Consider the following 5031-nt stretch of genomic DNA (forward strand, 5'->3'; position numbering starts at 1 on the left):
CCTGCAAGGCCGAACCCCACTGGGTACCGCGTTGCTCACCGCCGCCATCTTGCCCAGCCCGGCACTCGCTTCCGGGCGGGGCCCCGCCCACTTCCTCAGGCTACTTCCGGCGAGCGCTGGGCGCCGCCATGATAGGCCTGGAACTAGAAAGCTGGGCAACAGAGGCAGCTAAACCCTGAAGTGGTTGGTCAGGGAGTCGCCATGGCAGTCTGTGGCCGGAAGAAGCGGCAGGGAGCCACCATGACAGAGAGGGCTACAAAGTCTAAGGGCGGCCTGCCTGTTCTGCCACGCCGGATTAGGACCGGAAAAGACAAGCGCCACCATGACAACACAGACCGGAAGAGGCGAACCCCCTTAGGTGATTTACTAGCACCTTTCTGTCACGAAGGGCGGAGCCTGGACCTGGAGATTGGCAAGGAAGGGCCAATTAGGGAAGGGGGCGTTCAGGGGCGGGCTTGTGTGGACGAGGGGGCATGTAGGGTGGGGCTTGCGAGGGCTGACTGGTCAGAGGTGCAGGCTCCAGTGAGGTCTCCTGGGCAGCCAGGCCATGGCTCCAGAAAATGATGGCTGAGAGGAGTCGGCCGGAGAATATGGAGTGCTGTAGGTGACTCTTCTTTATCTCACCGAGCCGCCGTGCTTCCCGGGACATCGCAGGAGGCCTTGAGAGTCAACACGTGTGCTCCCACTGGTCCGAACCACGGTTGCCTGCCCCAGCCTAAGCCAGCCTCTGCTCTGTCTTCTTCTTCTTTTTCTTTGGTGCCGGAGCTCGAACTTGGGTCCATGCTCTGCCTTCTTTTCTTTTTTGGTACCAGGGATCGAACTCAGGACCTTGCGCTTGCAAGGCAGGCAGTGGCACCACTGAGCTAAATCCCTGGCCCTGTCTTCTTTTCTTTTCTTTTCTTTTCTTTTTTTTGGTACCCGGGATTGAACTCGGGTCCTTGCGCTTGCAAGGCAGGCCACCGAACCGCTGAGCTAAATCCCTAGCCCGTATGTTTTTAAATTTAAATTTTTATCGGTACATGTTTGTAGTACATCATGATTACACATGTCTTGGGCAGAGACAGGTAAAGAGTCCCTGCAGTCCCCGCCTGCCTCTCCCTAAGATGATGTAGAGGTTGTGAAAGAACCAGATAGAGACGGAAGTCACAGAAGCGAAGTTGTACTTTTATTCAGCAAGCGTGCAAGAGTACAGCTGCCTTCTCTGAGATGGACAGGCAGGGGCGCCCGAAACAGAGCCACTACTGAAGTGGGGCTCAAGAAGCTATTTTTTATAATATTTGGGGCCTATCTTGTCTCTGGGCTGAGGGTGCCCCTACTTGCTTGGTTAATGATTACCTTAGCTCTTTTACATTTTAGGGCCAAGGTTATTTTTCCTTTTGATCTTAGCACACCGAGCTTTGCAGGGTACAGTGTGGAGAGGAGGTGCAGACTGCCGGCTGTCTGAACTCCTTCAGGCTGGGGGGTGGGGTGTGTGTGTGTGTCCGTCACTCATCTCTCCCTGCCTACAGGTCTCTATCCCTACACACACATCAAGGGGAGTTGGTACATGTACATAACACACCTTAATTCTTTTTACATCCCCTCCCTTCCCCCTCCTTCAAGCCCTTGATCCCCTTTCCATTTGCAAAAAAACTACTTCCCTGTTTCCTATTATCTATTTTATATTTTCCTTATGTGTAGAAGTACACAATAGTAAAGCTTGTGTGGGTTTTATGGTCTCAAGGATATATCCATTTTTCTACAGACATCTCACCTTTATCCTTTTTCATGACAGAGTAGCACTCCATTGTGTATAAACGGCACCTTTTTAAAAAAAATCCATTCACCTGTTGATGGACATAAAGGCTGCTTCCAAGATTTAGCTGTTGTGAATTGTGCTGATATAAATGTGTGTATATATATGATTAGCGTGTGATTATCTTGCTGGAAGCACTGTGCTGTGGATCACCTCCTCCCACAGATGAGGCAAGGCCCTGTGAGAGAACAGGTGACAAGAAGGTGGGGTGGAGCAAGGCCTGGCTGAGAAGAGGACTTTCTCCCTTCCCATTCGCCAGAAAACAAAGCATGATGTCCTGCAGATCCTAACTCCTCTCCTGGCTCCAGGTACAGACCAGCCCCTTTATCTTCCCCTGCACTTCCTTTACCTCTTCCACTATAAATGTGTGGCCATTTGCCTGGGCTCTTTTCCTCTGACCAGGAGTTGAGCCCCACCCGGCCCAGCTGTACCTTATTACATATCTCTTTGTCCTTTCTTAATCTCTCACCATTGTTTCTCACTCTGTGAACCCTTCAGCCACGTGGGCCTTGGCATAATCTCAACAGATGAAAAAGTCTTTGACAGAAGTCAATGTTTATTCCTGATAAAAAAAAATATCGAAATAGGTATAGAAAGACCTTATCTCAATCTGATAAAAGCCATTTATGACAAACCTACTGCCACATGATATTGAAAGGGGAAAAACTGAAAGTTTTCCTTCTAAAATCAGAAATACAACAGCGCTGTCCATTATCAGCACTCCTGTGCAATACAGTACTCGAGACGTTAGCCGAAGATTCAGGCAAGACACAAGGGATATTTGCAGGAAAGGAGGATCTCCATTTAACATTATTTGCAGAAGACACAATCCCTTACACAGAGCATCCAAAAATTCCACCAAAACTCTCCTAGAACTAATGATTAAAATCAACAATGTAGCAGGATACAAAATCAACACATAAAAATTACTAGTGTTCCTTCGCCAATAATGAACTCACTAAGAAGGATATTAGGAAAACAGTACCACTCATAATAGCATCAAGAAAGATTAACTACTTAGTGATTAACCTAATGAAGGAAGTGAAAGACTTCTACAACGGAAAGAGCAGTACTCCGAAAAAGAAGATTGAAGACAACATCAGAAAATGGAAAGACATCCCCTGTTCCTGGGAAAACAGAACCAATATTGTCAGAGAGACCATACTACCACAAGCAATATATAGATTTAATGCAATAGCAAAAGCATTCCTCATAGAAATAGAGAAAACAATCCTAGAGTTTATGAGGAACTGGAAGAGACCCAGAATAGCAGAAGCAATCCTAGGCAATGAGAGCAAAGCAGGAGGCAACGCAATCCACAATTTCAAATTACATTACAAAACTACAGCAATAAAGTCCTACACTTAGTCTGATCCCAGCACTGCACTCAGATACCTGTTGTGTCCCCTATGGAAAGGAGTCGTACCTCCGTGAAGCCAACAGGCCATTCTATCCTCTCTTCGTTGATGACCAAGCCTTCATCATGTGGACTCCCGGACACGAATTCTCCTACTTTAACCAGCAGCCCAAGACCAGCTGGGAAATTCACAGTGTGCTTGCTGTCGTATTGTGCCAGATGACGCCTTTCCTCATCCAAGGAAACGAGGCTTCCGGCGCTGTTTGTGAATTCAGTTTTCTTCAGGAATGGATGAAGCTAGAGGAAAGGCATCAGTTTGGAAAGGAGGAAAGCACACAAGTTAGAGGTGAGGAACCAATGTGCACTAACAGTGCTTTTCCCTCCACCCTTCACTCAAGTCTCCTCTTTGATAGATGGTCTGTCCTGTGTGGGTGTTCACCACCCCATGGGTCCAAGTGAGAACTCTTCTCCCCATGTGTGAGTGGGGGAGTAATGGAAACCAATCGCAGCAGTTCTGGGGTGCTGCCTCCTGTGCAGCGCTTCGCAGGATCTAACTTTGCAGGAGCTTGCTTGCAACTCTGAGCTCTGAGTTCATTTTGGACTTGCTACATGTCAGTCTTTCCCAGGGAGGAGGGCTCTGCATGAGTGAATTCATTTCAGATCTTGATCGTGATGGTTCCACGAATGTATAGAGATGTTCAATCTCGTAAATTGAGTCACTAAATAGGTGTATTTTGTGTTTGTGTTACACTCCAGGGAATTAAAAGAGTGCACAATATGTTTTTTTTTTTGGGGGGGGAGTGTATTTCCTTAGATTCTTTTGGTGAAAGTGATTGTTTCGTGATATCTCAAGGAACAATTTACGTCTTTTCCCCTCTTAAAATCTCTACAAATTCTAAATGTGATTTAAAACAGAGTTCCTAACCCTGGAATCCACGGGGGTCCATGACACTGTGTTGTGGAAAATAATAAAATTTTTCTTTTAACAGCTGTTAAGTTCTTCTTTAGTACCTTGAATAAAAGCACTCTACACACTCCTTCATTTTAGTAAGGATTTATGTTGGTAAATTCACCTAATTTCCTTAGTGTCACGTAAAAAATGTTCAGTGAGGAATATTAAACGTTATTGTTTTTGAGACTGGAAATTAGGTGATAATGTCAAGTGCATGACACAGCTGTATGTGTTTATGTTTGTCTTTTCATTTATTGATTGCATTTAATAATCTAATTAATGTATTTGTTACTTGTACGTGACAAGGGGATTCATAAAAATATTTTCCAGTCTTTGCCACTAGAGGGACCACAACAGTTTCCGTAGCCTTACAAGACACCGACCTTGATAAATCGATAGTTTGCATAGCCCTGTAAGAAACTTACACCAATAAATAGTACTTAAATATGTCATCGTTACATTTACACTCATTGGCATCAAAAGGTTAAGTTCTAAATAGATTTTTGTGATATGTTTACATTGGTCATGTTCAAAAGATTGAATTTTCTGTGAAAACACAAGAACAGGTTTTATGGCAAAGATGCTTTTGGTACCAAACTAATTTATTTATTTATTTATTTATTTATTTATTTATTTATTTAGAGACAGGGTCTCACTATGTAGCCCAAGCTGGTCTCAAACTCACGGTGATCCTCCTGCCTCAGACTCCCGAGTGTTGGGATTATAGGTGTGCGCCGCCACGCCAGGTGGGTACCAAACTAATTTAAAGGGCATAATGTTTCATGCATATAATTGTGATTCTCTTTCAATTTTGAAAGATAGACTTGCAGGATACACCCGTCTGTGTTGGACGTTGTTTACGATTAGGTTTGAAACACTTCGCTCTTAGCTCTCCTGGCTTTTAAGGTTTGTGTGGAGAATTCTGCT

Source organism: Fukomys damarensis, unplaced genomic scaffold, assembly GCF_012274545.1.
Source record: "Fukomys damarensis isolate Sample0158 unplaced genomic scaffold, DMR_v1.0_HiC HiC_scaffold_37, whole genome shotgun sequence".
Classification (NCBI taxonomy): Eukaryota; Metazoa; Chordata; class Mammalia; order Rodentia; family Bathyergidae; genus Fukomys; species Fukomys damarensis.